At 43.4% G+C, this 16,517-nt stretch overlaps 1 protein-coding gene across 2 annotated transcripts in view; it reads left to right on the forward strand.

The window, feature by feature from the left end:
• fam193a (family with sequence similarity 193 member A) overlaps nt 1-16,517 on the forward strand; it is a 312,966-nt gene that overhangs the window by 181,115 nt on the left and 115,334 nt on the right. The window lies entirely within an intron of this gene.

The raw sequence follows: 16,517 nt of genomic DNA on the forward strand, positions 1-16,517 counted from the left end.
TCCTGTGCCATCATGCAATGGTCAGTCTGCTCATCCACACTACAGCCCTTGCTCTTGTCCATACAAGCTGCAAGAACCTCGAACTTGTTGCTTAATTGCAAGGGCTGATGCTCCTCCAGTCCCACTTTCTCGATTCCCTTACCTGCCTGACTCGCAGTCACATCCTCCTGTCCCTGACCACTGACCAAAACCGATGACCCTATCCTAAGGGGTGTGACTGCCTTTTGGAACAAAGTGTCCAGGTAACTTTCCCCCTCCCTGATGTATCACAGTGCGTCCTCCAGCTCAATGACTCTGAACCGAAGCTCCTCAAGGTGCAGACACTTACTGCAGACATGGTTGCCATGGCATCTAGGAGCTCCCACATACTGCAGCCACGACACATCACCTGTCCTGCCATCTTTATTGTGTTAATCTAATTAAATTTGTTTACTCTTAATTAATTTATATTTCCCCTCCTTACTGAATTCCCTCATTTACCAAACTCCCTTCTTCATACATTGTACCTTACAGCAGCACTCAGTGCAGACAAGTAGCACTGAGAGTCCTCTGAAAACAATGATGTATCAGCTTTGCTAGAGCTCAGAAACCAGTTTAAGCTAGCTACCTAATGAACTAGCTACAGCTGCTCTGAGAGCTTGTATACCCCTGTTTAAAACTTCAAGAAACTTAACTTCCCTCTTAATATAAACAATAATTCCAATTAATTGCTAAATGTAAGCAAAACAAAAACTAGACTTGAGAGATTAACCCTTAAAATCCACTCACTTAACAAACTCACTTCTTCACTCCCTGTGCCCTCCAGCAGCACTCAGTGCAGATCCTCCCTGAAGTATTTTAAAACCTTTAAGCTTCATACTCATCAACCGAATGCATTTTGGCATCAAACACTCAGACCAAATGCAGAGTAAGGCATGCTGTGCTTTGTTATAACGGTATTTCTTAATCCTCGACGCACATGAGCAACCCCCACTGTTCCTATGGGAATCTTTGCACGTCGTCTTACGGTGTCTCATGAGTGAGATTGCGAGTTTAATTCAAACCAAGAAGTGCATTGATACTGCTCAGTTCTAGTGTTCTAGCGAAACGGATAAATAGGGTGGTCTCTAGGACTTTAAACTAGTGACTTGGGAGGAAGGGAAAGGGAAAACGACAGGGAGTATGATGGTAAATAAAAAGGTAAGCAGCAGGTTAATGTGTGCGGGAGGGTTTAAGTTCAAGGCAGACTATGAAAGAAGCAGAAAGGAAGGATAACTCAGGAGTTATTATTAGAGATGTTGGAAATCATGAGGGTAAGAAAGCTAGCATAAAGGCACTTTACCTGAATGCTCATAGCATTCGTAACAAGGTTGATGAGTTAACGGCACAAATCATCGCGAATGAATATGATTTGGTAGCCATTACGGAGACATGGTTACAGGTTGGTCACGACTTGGTTAAGGGAAGGGCATGATTGGCAACTAAATATCCCAGGATATCGATGCTTCAGGCGGGATAGAGAGGGAGGTAAAAGGGGTGGAGGAGTTGCATTACTGGTCAAAGAGGATATCACAGCTGTGCTGAAGGAAGGCACTATGGAGGACTCGAGCTGTGAGGCAATATGGGCAGAACTCAGAAATAGGAAGGGTGCGGTAACAATGTTGGGGCTGTACTACAGGCCTCCCAACAGCGAGCGTGAGATAGAGGTACAAATATGTAAACAGATTATGGAAAGCTGTAGGAGCAACAGGGTGGTGGTGATAGGAGATTTTAATTTTCCCAACATTGACTGGGATTCACTTAGTGTTAGAGGTCTAGATGGAGCAGAATTTGTAAGGAGCTTCCAGGAGGGTTTTCTAGAGCAGTATGTAAATAGTCTAACTCGGGAAGGGGCCATACTGGAACTGGTGTTGGGGAATGAGCCCGGCCAGGTGGTTGAAGTTTCAGTAGGGGACTACTTTGGGAATAGTGATCACAATTCCGTAAGTTTTAGAATACGCATGGACAAAGACGAGAGTGGTCCTAAAGGAAGAGTGCTAAATTGGGGGAAGGCCAACTATACCAAAATTCGGCAGGAGCTGGGGAATGTAGATTGGGAGCAGCTGTTTGAAGGTAAATCCACATTTGATATGTGGGTGGCTTTTAAAGAGAGGTTGATTAGCGTGCAGGAGAGACATGTTTGTGTGAAAGTGAGGGATAGAAATGGCAAGATTAGGGAACCATGGATGACAGGTGAAATTGTGAGACTAGCTAAGAGGAAAAAGGAAGCATACATAAGGTCAAGGCGGCTGAAGAAAGACGAAGCTTTGGAAGAATATCGGGGATGTAGGACCAATCTGAAACGAGGAATTAAGAGGGCTAAAAGGGGTCATGAAATATCTTTAGCAAGCAGGGTTAAGGAAAATCCCAAAGCCTTTTATTCATATATAAGGAGCAAGAGGGTAACTAGAGAAAGGATTGGCCCACTCAAGGACAAAGGAGGAAAGTTATGCGTGGAGTCAGAGAAAATGGGTGAGATTCTAAACGAGTACTTTGCATCGGTATTCACCGAGGAGAGGGACATGACGAATGTTGAGGTTAGGGACAGATGTTTGATTACTCTAGGTCAAGTCGGCATAAGGAGGGAGGAAGTGTTGGGTATTCTAAAAGGCATTAAGGTGGACAGGTCCCCAGGTCCGGATGGGATCTATCCCAGGTTACTGAGGGAAGCGAGAGAGGAAATAGCTGGGGCCTTAACAGATATCTTTGCAGCATCCTTAAACACGGGTGAGGTCCCGGAGGACTGGAGAATTGCTAATGTTGTCCCCTTGTTTAAGAAGGGTAGCAGGGATAATCCAGGTAATTATAGACCGGTGAGCCTGACGTCAGTGTTAGGGAAGCTGCTGGAGAAGATACTGAGGGATAGGATCTATTCCCATTTGGAAGAAAATGGGCTTATCAGTGATAGGCAACATGGTTTTGTGCAGGGAAGGTCATGTCTTACCAACTTAATAGAATTCTTTGAGGAAGTGACAAAGTTGATTGATGAGGGAAGGGCTGTAGATGTCATATACATGGACTTCAGTAAGGCGTTTGATAAGGTTCCCCATGGTAGGCTGATGGAGAAAGTGAAGTCGCATGGGATCCAGGGTGTACTAGCTAGATGGATAAAGAACTGGCTGGGCAACAGGAGACAGAGAGTAGCAGTGGAAGGGAGTTTCTCGAAATGGAGACGTGTGACCAGTGGTGTTCCACAGGGATCCGTGCTGGGACCACTGTTGTTTGTGATGTACATAAATGATTTGGAGGAAAGTATAGGTGGTCTGATTAGCAAGTTTGCAGACGACACTAAGATTGGTGGAGTACCAGATAGTGAAGGGGACTGTCAGAGAATACAGCAGAATATGGATAGATTGGAGAGTTGGGCAGAGAAATGGCAGATGGAGTTCAATCAGGGCAAATGCGAGGTGATGCATTTTGGAAGATCCAATTCAAGAGTGAACTATACAGTAAATGGAAAAGTCCTGGGGAAAATTGATGTACAGAGAGATTTGGGTGTTCAGGTCCATTGTTCCCTGAAGGTGGCAATGCAGGTAAATAGAGTGGTCAAGAAGGCATATGGCATGCTTTCCTTCATCGGACGGGGTATTGAATACAAGAGTTGGCAGGTCATGTTACAGTTGTATAGGACTTTGGTTCGGCCACATTTGGAATACTGCGTGCAGTTCTGGTCGCCACATTACCAAAAGGATGTGGATGCTTTGGAGAGGGTGCAGAGGAGGTTCACCAGGATGTTGCCTGGTATGGAGGGCGCTAGCTATGAAGAGAGGTTGAGTAGATTAGGATTATTTTCATTAGAAAGACGGAGGTTGAGGGGGGATATGCGTGGAAAGTTCTTTACGCAGAGGGTGGTGGGTGCCTGGAACGCATTGCCAGCGGAGGTGGTAGATGCGAACACGATAGCGTCTTTTAAGATGTATCTAGACAGATACATGAATGGGCAGGAAGCAAAGAGATACAGACCCTTAGAAAATAGGCGACATGTTTAGATAGAGGATCTGGATCGGCGCAGGCTTGGAGGGCTGAAGGGCCTGTTCCTGTGCTGTAATTTTCTTTGTTATTTGTTCTTTGACTGGGAGTTAAATATCCAGGGGTACCAGACTATTCGGAAGGACAGACAGGAAGGTAATAGAGGTGGTGTAGCTCTGATATTCAAGGACGACATCAGGGCGGTGCTGAGAGATGATATAAGTTCTATGGAGAATGAGGTTGAATCCATTTGGGTGGAAATTAGAAACTCTAAGAAGAAAAAGTCATTGATAGGCGTAGTCTATAGGCCACCAAATAATATCACATTGGGGCGGGCAATAAACAAAGAAATAACTAATGCCTGTAAAAATGGTACGGCAATTATCATGGGGGATTTTAATCTACATGTAGATTGGTCGAACCAGCTCAGTCAGGGTAGCCTTGAGGAGGAGTTCGTTGAGTGTATCCATGATAGTTTTCTTGAACAGTATGTAATGGAACCAACGAGGGAGCAAGCTATCCTAGATCTAGTCCTGTGTAATGAGACAGGAATAATTAATGACCTCATAGTTAGGGATCCTCTTGGAAGGAGTGATCACAGTATGGTTGAATTTAAAATACAGATGGATAGTGTGAAGATAAAATCCAATACCAGGGTCCTGCGCTTGAACAAGGGGGACTATAATAGAATGAGGGAGGACTTGGCTAAAGTAGACTGGAAACAAAGATTTTATGGTGGGACAGTTGACGAGCAGTGGAGGACTTTCAAAGCAATTTTTCAAAGTGCTCAGCAAAAGTATATCCCAGTGAAAAGGAAGGACTGGAAGAAAAGGGGTAATCTGCCATGGGTGTCTAAGGAAATAAGGGAGGCTATCAAATTGAAAGAGAAGGCATACAAAGTGGCCAAAAACAGCATGAAACTAGAAGATTGGGAAAATTTTAAAGGTCAACAGAAAGCCACAAAAAGAGCTATAAAGAAAAGTAAGATAGAACATGAGAAAAAACTAGCACAGAATATAAAGACAGATAGCAAAAGTTTCTATAAATATATAAAACGAAAAAGAGTGGCTCAAGTAAACGTTGGTCCTTTAGAGGATGAGAAGGGGAATTTAGTTGTGGGATATGATGAAATGGCCGAGGCATTGAACAGGTATTTTGTATCGGTCTTCACAGTGGAGGACATTAATAACATGCCAGTAATTGACAAAGAGACGAACGTAGGTGAGGACCTGGAAACAATCATTATTACGGAAGAGGTAGTGTTGGGCCAGCTAATGGAGCTAAGGATTGATAAGTCTCCTGGCCCTGATGGACTGCATCCCAGGGTACTAAAAGAGATGGCGGGAGAAATAGCAGGTGCACTGGCGGTAATTTTCCAAAATTCACTGGACTCTGGGGTAGTCCCAGCAGATTGGAAAACAGCAGATGTGACGCCACTGTTTAAAAAGGGAGGTAGACAAAAGATGGGGAATTATAGACCGGTTAGCTTAACCTCTGTAGTGGGGAAGATGCTTGAATCTATTATCAAGGAAGAAATAGCAGGGCATCTCGATAGAAATTGTCCCGTTGGGCAGACGCAGCATGGGTTCATGAAGGGCAGGTCATGCTTGACAAATCTTTTGGAATTCTATGATGACATTACGAGCAAGGTGGACAATGGGGACCCAGTGGATGTGGTGTACCTAGATTTCCAAAAAGCCTTCGACAAGGTGCCGCACAAGAGGCTGCTGCATAAGATAAGGATGCATGGCGTTAGGGGTAAAGTATTAGCATGGATAGAGAATCGGTTGACTAACAGGAAGCAGAGAGTGGGGATAAATGAGTGTTATTCTGGTTGGCAATCAGTCACTATTGGTGTGCCTCAGGGATCGGTGTTGGGACCGCAATTATTTACAATTTATATAGATGATTTGGAGTTGGGGATCACGTGTAGGGTGTCAAAGTTTGCAGATGACACTAAGATGAGTGGCAGAGCAAAGTGTGCAGATGACTGTGAAACTTTGCAGAGGAACATAGATACATTGAGTGAGTGGGCAAAGGTCTGGCAGATGGAATACAATGTTAATAAATGTGAAGTCATTCATTTCGGTAGGAGTTACAGTAAAAAGGATTATTACTTGAATGGTAAAAAGTTGCAGCATGCTGCTATGCAGAGGGACCTGGGTGTCCTTGTGCATGAATCGCAGAAGGTTGGTCTGCAGGTACAGCAAGTAATTAGGAAGGCAAATGGAATTTTGTCCTTCATTGCTAAAGGGATTGAGTTTAAAAGCAGAGAGGTTATGTTGCAGCTGTATAAGGTACTTGTGAGGCCGCACCTGGAGTACTGTGTGCAGTTTTGGTCTCCTTACTTGGGAAAGGATGTACTGGCACTGGAGAGGGTGCAGAGGATGTTCACTAGGTTGATTCCGGAGTTGAGGGGGTTGGCTTATGAGGAGAGACTGAGTAGATTGGGATTATATTCATTGGAATTCAGAAGAATGAGGGGGGATCTTATAGAAACATATAAAATTATGAAGGGAATAGATAAGATACAAGTAGAGAGGATGTTTCCACTGGCAGGTGAAGCTAGGACAAGAGGGCATATCCTCAAGATTAGAGGGAGCAGATTTAGGACTGAATTAAGAAGGAACTTCTTCACCCAGAGGGTTGTTAATCTATGGAATTCCTTGCCCAGTGAAGTAGTTGACGCTTCTTCAGTAAACGTTTTTAAAGCTAAGGTTCTTTTTGAACAATAAAGGAATTAAGGGATACGGTGAGAACGCGGGTAAGTGGATCTGAGTCCACGAAAAGATCAGCCATGATCTTATTGAATGGCGGAGCGGGCTCGAGGGGCCGGACGGCCTACTCCTGCTAGTTCTTATGATCTTATGAAAATGGCTATTATCACAGTACTACGGGTATGCTATAGTTCTCCAAATAGTGAGAGAGTAGTAAATCTACGGGAAAATCAGAGATGTGCAAGAACCATAGAGTGGTGATATTGGCAAACTTTAATTACCCAAATATTGATTGGGGTAACTCTAGAGTAAGGAGGGGGAGGCAATTCTGTAATGTGTTCAGGAGAACTTAGTTGGCCAGTATGTTCTCAGCCCAACTAGAAAGGAGGCATAAAAACAAGAAGTGCTGGAAATGCTCAGCAGGTCTGGCAGCATCTGTGGAGAGAGAAGCAAATTTAACATTTCAGGTCTGTTACCTTCCATCAGAATTGGTAGTTCTCTCTCCACAGATGGTGCTAGACCTGCTGAGTATTTCTGGCACTTTGTTTTTATTTCATATTTCCAGCAGCTGCAGTATTTTGCTTTTATAGAAAGGAGGCATTGCTGGATCTGGTGCTGGGAAATGAGATGGCCCAAGTGGACCAAATTGTCTGTTGGGGAGCACTTGGGTAAGAGTGACCATTGTATCATAAGGTTTAGAATCGTAATGTAGAAAAGCAAGGAACGAAATAAAGTAGAACGTCTAGATTGGAAGACGGCTAATTTCAATGCAATGAGAAAGGATCTAGCCAGGGTAGAATGGAACCAAAGACTGACTGGAAGAGCTGTATCACAACGATGGATTATCTTTAAGGAAGAGATGTATCAGGTACAGGCTAGGTACATTGCAACAAGAGCAAAGGTAAAGGAATCAAAAACAGGTCTCCTTGAAAGATGAGGGAGATGGAGATGATGATGGAACAAAAAAAAGTGTGCATGATGCATGTCAGGTGAACTCAGGCCATATGTAATAAATTGAGAGGGGAGGTGAAGAGGAAAGTAATACTGGCAAAGAGTGAGTATGAGAATAGAATGGCAGTCAACATAAAGGGGAACCCAAAGATCTAACGAACATACGAATTAGGAGCAGAATTCGGCCATTCAGCCCCTCTAGCCTGCTGTACCATTCAGTAAGATCATGGCTGATCTGTTCGTGTCTCAAATTCCACACTTCCATCTATCCCCGATAACCTTTGATTCCCTTGCCAAACAAGAGTCTATCTACCTCCGCCTTAAAAATATTCAGTGACCCCACCTCCGCCACCTCCTGTGGCGGAGTTCCAAAGTCACACAACAACGCTCAGAAAAAAATGTCACTCCATCTCTTTCCTACAAGGGCGACCCCTAATTTTAAAACAGTGCCCCCTAGTACTGGACTCACCCACAAGAAGAAACATCCTTTCCACATTCACCTTGTCAAGACCATTCAGGATCTTATATACTTGAATCAAGTCTCCCCTCACTCTTCTAAACTCCAGTGAAAAAAAGTCCAGTCTGTCCAATCTTTCCTCACAAGACAACCCGCTCATTCCAAGTATCAATCTAGTAAATCTCCTCTGAGCCGCCTCCAACACATTTACATCCTTCCTTAAATAAGGAAACCAAAACTGCATGCAGTATTCGAGATGTGGTCTCACCAATGCCCTGTATAACTGAAGCACAACATCGTTACTTTTATTTTTAATTCCTTTCGTAACAAAGCATCGCATTCCATTAGCCTTCTTTATGACTTGCTGTATCTGGATTCTAACCTTTTATGACTCGTGCACTAGAACATCTAGATCCCTCTGCAGCTTGGAGTTCTGCAGTCATTCTCCGTTTAAGTTATTCTCTGCTTTTTTTTATTCTTCCTGCCAAAGTGAACAACTTCACATTTTCCCACATTATACTCCATCTGACAGATTTTTGCCCACTCGCTCAACCTATCTGTATCGGTCTGCAACCTCCTTATGTCCTCTTCACAACATACTTTGCTACCTATCTTTGTGTCACCTGCAAATTTAGCTACCATGCCATTGCTCCCTTCATCTTAGTCATTGATATAAATTGTAAAAAGTTGAGGCCTCAGTACAGACCCCTGCGGGACTCCACTCGTCGCATTCTGCCAACCAGGAAAGGACCCATTTATGCATACTCTGTTTTCTGCCAGCCAGTCAATCTTCTATCCATGCTAATATGTTACTCCCTACACCATGAGCTCCTACTTTGCGCAATAACCTTTTATGTGGCTCCTTGGCAGATGCCTTCTGGAAATCCAATTGCAGTAGGTCAACAGGCTCCCCTTCATCCACAGCGCATGTTACTCCTTCTACCAGCATGTAAATAGTAAGTAAAAACTAAGAGGTGGAGTGAGGCCTATTAGGGATAGAGAAGGTAATATATGCTTCAAAGTGCAGGGCAAGACTAATATACTTAATGAGTACTTTGTATCAGTGTTCTCTAAGGAAGTGGAATCTGACAAAATATCGGTAGAAGCGGAGAGAGTAGAGGCAATGGATAGGGTAAAAATTGAAGGGGGTGGGGAGGTACTCTAAAGGCTGGCTATGTTTAGGGTTGATAAGTCACCTGGTCCGGATGGCAAGCATCCCAGGTTGCTAAAAGAAGTGGGGATGGAGATAGTGGAAGGACTTGCCATAATCTTCCAATCTTCCCTGGATACGGGAGAGTGGCAAATGTGACACTCTTATTCAAGAAAGGGTGTAAGGACAGTCCTCGTAACTACAGGCCAGTTAGTTTAACATCAGTAGTGGGTTAAAGTTTTAGAAACAATAATCAGGGAAAAAAATGAACACACACTTGGAGAGGTTCGAGTTGATTAAGGATAGCCAGCAATGATTTGTAAAAGGCACATCATGCTTGACTAATCTAATTGAATTTTTTTTATTAAGTAACAGAGAAGGTTGATGAAGGGGGTGCAGTGGATGTTGTCTATGGATTTTAGGAATGTACCACGTAAAGGTACCATGTAAAAGGCTGGTTAACAAAATTGAGGCTCATGGAATCGGAAGGCCAGCGTCCAATTGGATAAAAAAAAATTGGCATAAGGACAGAAAACAGTGAATTGTAGTAAATGGTTGTTTTTTCAGACTGGAGGATGGTAGACAGTGGTGTTCCCCAAAGGTCAGTGTTAGGACCACTGCTTTTTTGTTATATGTAAATGACTTGGATCTTGGAATACAAAGAATCTCAAAATTTGACAATGATGCCAAACTTGGAGGTGCGGTCAACAATGAGGATGATATGAACCACCTACAACATGGCATAGTAGGCTAGCAGAATAGGCAGAGAGGTGGCAGATAGAATTTAATACCGACAAGTGTGAAATGATGGTGTTTAGTAGAAGGAATAGGGAGAGGCAATATATACTTAATGGCACTGTTCTAAAGAGTGTGCAGGAACAGAAAAACCTGGGGACATGTGCATAGATCTTGGAAGGTGGCAGGACAGATTGAGAGAGTGGTTAGTAAAGCATATGGGATCTTGGGCTTCATAAATAGAGGCATTGAGTACAAAAGCAGGGACGCTATGCTGGAGCTTTATAAAGCTCTGGTTAGGTCCCAACTGAAATATTGCATCAGTTCTGGTCACCACATTTTAGGAAGGATATGAGGGACATAGAATGGTACAGCACTGTACAGCCCACAATGTTGTGCTGACCCTTTAACCTACTCTCAGATCAAACTACCTACATACCCTTCATTCTAATAGAATATAGAACAAAAAGGGTGCAGAGGAGATTTACCAGAATGATTCCAGGGATGGGGGAATTTTGCTAACAAGGTTACGTTGGAAAAGCGGGTTCTCCTCAAAACAAAGGAGATTGAGGGGAGACTTATTAGAAATGTGCAAGATTATGACAGGCTTAGGTACATTAGAGAAGGAAACACTGTTCCCATTAGCCAATAGTACAAGGACTGGGGGACACAGATTGAAGGTTTTGGGCAAGAGATGTAGGGGGAACTTGCAGGGCTCCGGGAATCGAGCGGGGGAGTGGGACTGGTTGAATAGTTCTGTGGAGAGTCACCATGGACTCGATGGGCTGAATGGCCACCTTCTCTGCCTCTATGGTCAACTTGCACCACCTGATCCTGTTCCTGCTAAGTGCTCTGATTAAAAGCTATTGTTTGGTCGTTAAATTTACTTTCAAACACAATTCACATCACAGCAGGATTGCCGCTTCTCCCGATAACACGTAGGCAGAATGTGCTGTAATCAACACGGGCTATAAAGAATTTGGCTCATAAATGTCTTTGTGAACAGAAAGGTTATGGACTGTACAATTAATTGCATCATTACAAAGCACGGATCCTAACTTAATAGTGTTCATTGTGAAGTCCTGGAATGATCAAGGTGTGTGAGTGACAAATGCAAAGTTATAGATTGGGTTCCTAAACTACATGCTACATGCTTTACTAACCACTCTCTCAACCGAGGATTTCCCCCCACTGTGGTTGACAGGGCCCTCAACCGTGTCCGACCCATTCCCCGCACCTCTACCCTCACCCCTTCCCCTCCCTCCCAGAACCGTGACAGGGTTCCCCTTGTCCTCACTTTTCATCCCACCAGCCTCCATATCCAAAGGATCATCCTCCGCCATTTTCGCCACCTCCAGCGTGATGCCACTACCAGTCGCATCTTCCCCTCCCTTCCCCTGTCAGCATTCCGAAGGGATCGTTCCCTCCGCGACACCCTGGTCCACTCCTCCATTACCCCCACCACCTCGTCCCCGTCCCAGGGCACCTTCCCTTGCAATCGCAGGAGGTGTAATACCTGCCCATTTACCTCCTCTCTCCTCACTATCCCAGGCCCCAAACACTCCTTTCAGGTGAAGCAGCGATTTACTTGTACTTCTTTCAATGTAGTATACTGTATTCACTGCTCACAGTGTGGTCTCCTCTACATTGGGGAGACCAAGCGCAGACTGGGTGACCGCTTTGCGGAACATCTCCGCTCAGTCCGCAAGCAGGACCCTGAGCTTCCGGTTGCTTGCCATTTCAACACTTCCCCCCTGCTCTCATGCTCACATCTCTGTCCTGGGATTGCTGCAGTGTTCCAGTGAACATCAACGCAAGCTCGAGGAACAGCATCTCATCTACCGATTAGGCACACTACAGCCTGCCGGACTGAACATTGAGTTCAATAATTTCAGAGCATGACAGCCCCCCACTTTACTTTCATTTTTAGTCATTTTTAGTTATTTTTTCTTCCTTTTTTTTTTTGCATTCCTTTTTAAATTTTTTACAATCTTTTTTTGCATTTATTTCATTTCATCTTAGTTTGTTCAGTTTGCTTACCCACTGTTTTTTTCAGGTTGTTTTTCTTCAGGTTTGCACTTGCTGATGTTCAATATTCAGTATATTCACACCTAATCTGTACTAATGCTTTGTCTTTCAACACACCATTAACATATTGTTTGCCTTTGCTCCGTGACCTTTTGGTCAGCTATGTGGCCTGGTCCAATCTGCACCTTCTCCTTTGTTATCTCTTGCCCAACCCCCACCTCACTTGTTTATAATCTGTGACTTTTCTAATATTTGTCAGTTCCGAAGAAGGGTCACTGACCCGAAACGTTAACTCTGCTTCTCTTTCCACAGATGCTGCCAGACCTGCTGAGTGAATCCAGCATTTCTTGTTTTTGTTTCAGATTTCCAGCATCCGCAGTATTTTGCTTTTATTATTATGCTACAGGAAATGTTTGGAAGAGAATTTTGTTTCCCTTGCTTGATATTGCCTGTTCTTCAAAAGGACAGGTTGGCTTAAAAATTATGGGATGATTTGGGGAATCGAAACTTCTAACAACAGTTCATGTTTAAACTTTTATCAAATTGCATATTATCTAGTTCTATGATCTGTTATAAAATGAAATTCATATTATCTGCAATAAGACACACCTTTATGTTTGTGGCTTAAGTCCAGGATCAGGTTTAGTCTGTGATTCTGTTCCTTTCCCAGTAACCGAATGTTGGGCCCTTAGGTTGCTATAGAAGCAAGAACTAAGTGGGCCGAATGGCACCCCTTGCTGTACTTGTCCTTGTGAAGAGCCTGTTGGGGGTTGTTGTCTGACCCTGCACTTGAAGAATGGCCACTTGGGTAGGGTACCAGTGAGAACATTTGCAACTGCAGCCTAGTTACCACATTCAAGAGAGGCAGGGAGAGCAGGAAAATGGAACAAAATATTGGAAGTCTTGTCTTTTATGGAACTAATACTGTTAGTTGTGATAGCTTGATTATGTTACTCAATTAGAAGGAGCTGTAAATTGACATGAAAAGTGCAAGGACAGGGGACAGGTGGAGAGAGTTATGAAGGATGATCTCGCTATATTCTTGTGTTGCTGCTGCATAGTAGCAGTGTGAAATGGCTAGCTTCACCTTTTGCTCAAATTTTTGAGATGCCTTGCCCTTCCAGGGTAATTTGAAGTCAACTAGGCACTTTTCAGGTCCGAAAAGACCTTGGGCCCATTCGTGAGCGTGTGCGATACACAACAAGCAATGATCTGATCGAGCAACAGGTGAAGCTAGCCGTTTCCGACTGCTACTATGCAGTTGCAACACAAGTATTTTCCACTAACAGGGTGCTGCTGTCAAGTAAAAAAGACGTTGTGCCTACCGCACAAATGAGCAATGTGGTATATGAATTCCACTGTTGGTGAGATGCCAGGTATGTAGGTGGTGTGACCCAATGGCTGGTGGATCGTATCAAACAGCACATCCCTTCGCCTGTTCGCAATAGGTAGAGTACTGACTGTATTCAATCAGCCCATACTTGCAAAACACGGAACACAGTGTCTAAAGTTAGATGTGATTCAGTGATTGGACAGCACTTAGTGAACGATCCCGAGTGTGCTAAGGATTAGATTAACAACAATTTAAGGTTATCAGCTGGGCTGGCAATGTGGCTTGCTAGAGGCTACAGATTTTCCTATGCAGGGACCTGTCCCCTACAGGCAAAAGGAGCATGTCCAGGAGTTGCACATTTTTTGAATTAAACAAAGCGTAGGGGACAGTAGTTCCTTGGTGCATTCTCTGAGGCAATATCTCAACCAGTCAGAGTCGACTTGCCAACTAAATGTATTAAGCTAGCAGACTCGTCAGTGGGGTGCCAGATATCAGTGTTCGGACCACATCTAATCATTAAATCTAGAACATTTAGCTAATTAGACATAAAGCAATGTGCATATCAAAGTTTGCTGATACTAGATCAAGAGTAAAAATCCGGCATGAAGAATGGATGGGATTGCAGGAGGATGTAAACAAGTTGAAAGCACATACCTGAACCATGCTAGGACCAGTGTTCTAGTGATCTGCATAACTAGGGAAATAGAGAAGGTTTTAAAATAACTAGTGGGGGCAAGGGGTCAAATTTGGGGAAGATGTGGTAAATGAAAGAGTAGAGACAAGGCAAGAGAGAAAGCTATTAATATGGGATAGATAAACAGACTGTGACAGGAAGGGACAGTGAGTACAAATCTAAGAGTAAGTCAGCAGACAAGGCTAGAGGTTACAAAAACAATAAGAGGACAAAACAAAAGGCTGTGTATTTGAATGCACATAACATTTTTTTAAAAAATGAACTGATAGGACAAATAGAAATAAATAAGTACGATCTGATAGCCATTACAGATGACATAGATTAGGACCTGAATATTGAAGGGCATATGACATTTAGGAAGGACAAGAAGCTAGGAAAAGGTGGAGGGGTGGCTCTGTTAATTAATGAAGGTATTTGCACAATAAAGAGGGATGACCTAAGCTCTGGAAACCAGTGTGTAGAAGCGGTTTGAGCCGAGATGAAAAATGATAAATGCAAGAAGTCACTTGTGGGAGTGGTGTGCAGGCCCCCTAACAGTAATGACATGCTAGGACGGGGTATAAAGGAAGAAACAATGGGTGCCTGTCAGAAAGGTACGGTGGTGATAATGGGGGATTTTAATCTACATATAGATTGGAAAAATCAGATGGACAAAGGTAGCCTAGATAGAGAGTTCATTGAATGTATTTGGTATAGTTTCTCAGAACAGCACGTTCTGGAGCCAACCAGAGAGCAGGTTATACTACACTTGGTATTGTGCAACGAGAGGATTAATTAATCTCATAGCGAAGGTGCCCCTAGGCAGCAGTGATCATAATATGACTGAATTTTACTTTCAGTTTGAGGGAAAGAAGAGTGGGTCTAAGACTAGTATTTTAAATTTAATTCAGGGCAATTATGAGGGCATAAAAGCAGAATTAGCAAACGTGAACTGGCAAAGTAGGTTAAGGGATAGGCCAAAAGAGATGCAGTGGCAGACATGTAAGGGGATATTTGAGAATACACAATAGATACATCCCAATGAGAAAGAAAAATTCCAAGGGGAGAACCCAACATCCGTGGTTAACAAAAAATGTTAAAGATAGTATCAAACTTGAAGAAAAAGCATATAATTGCGCAAAGGTGGGTGGCAGGTCAGAAGATTGGACAGAATATAAAAAGTAGCAAAGAATGACTAAAATTAGAGTGTGAGAGAAAGCTGACGAGCAATATAAAAACAGATTGTAAGACACAGTGGCGCAGTGGTTAGCCACGCAGCCTCACAGCTCCAGCGACCCGGGTTCAATTCTGCAAGTTCTCCCTGTGTCTGCGTGGGTTTCCTCCGGGTGCTCCGGTTTCCTCCCATATGCCAAAAGACTTGCAGGTTGATAGGTAAATTGGCCATTATAAATTGCCCCTAGTATAGGTAGGGGAATATAGGGACAGGTGGGGATGTGGTAGGAATATGGGATTAGTGTAGGATTAGTATAAATGGGTGGTTGATGGTCGGCACAGACTCGGTGGGCCAAAGGGCCTGTTTCAGTGCTGTATCTCTAACTAACTAAGAGCTTCTTTAGATAGTTTTAAAACTGAAAGTTCACAAAATGAGTGGTGGTCCTATAGAAAGTAAGTCTGGGGAATTAATAAGGGAAAATAGGAGATGGCAGATGAATTGAACAGGTATTTTGTATCGGTCTTCACCATAGAGGATACAAGTAACATCTCAGAAATAGCTGTAAATCAGGAAATGGAAGGGAGGGAAGAACAAGAAAATTACAATCACCAGGGAAGTGGTACTGAACGAATTGTTGGAGCTGTGGGCTGACAAGTTCCTGGGTCCTGATGGACTTCATCCTAGGGTCTTAAAAGAAGTGGCGAGTGAGATAGTTGATGCGTTGGTTTTCATTTTCCAAAATCCTCTTGATTCGGGGAAGGTTCCATTAGGTTGGAAAATAGCCAATGTAATTACTTTATTCAGAAAGGGAGGGAGACAAAGCAGGAAACTCCAGGCCAGTTAGCTTAACATCTGTCATAGGGAAAATGTTAGAAGCTATTATTAAAGATGTTATAGCGGAGCACTGAGAAGCTCAAGGTAGTCAGGCAGAGTCAACATAATTTTGTGAAAGGGAAATCATGTTTAATCAATTTATTGGAGTTCTTTGAAGAAGTAACATGTGCTGTGGATAAAAGGGAACCGGTGCATGTACTGTACTTAGATTTCCAGAAAACCTTTGATAAGGTGCCACATCAAAGGTTATTGCAGAAAATAAAAGCTCATGGTGTGGGGGTGGGTGGGGGGGGGGGGGGAGGGGTAACATATTGGCATGGATAGAAGATTGGCTAGCTAACAGGAAACAGAGTAGGCATAAATGAGCCATTTCCTGGTTGGCAAGAGGGGCCGAGTGGCATGCAATAGGGATCAGTGCTGAGGCCTCAACTTTTACAATTTATGTAAACGAGTTGATGAAAGGACCAAAGATATGGTT

Source organism: Heterodontus francisci, chromosome 4, assembly GCF_036365525.1.
Source record: "Heterodontus francisci isolate sHetFra1 chromosome 4, sHetFra1.hap1, whole genome shotgun sequence".
Lineage (NCBI taxonomy): Eukaryota > Metazoa > Chordata > Chondrichthyes > Heterodontiformes > Heterodontidae > Heterodontus > Heterodontus francisci.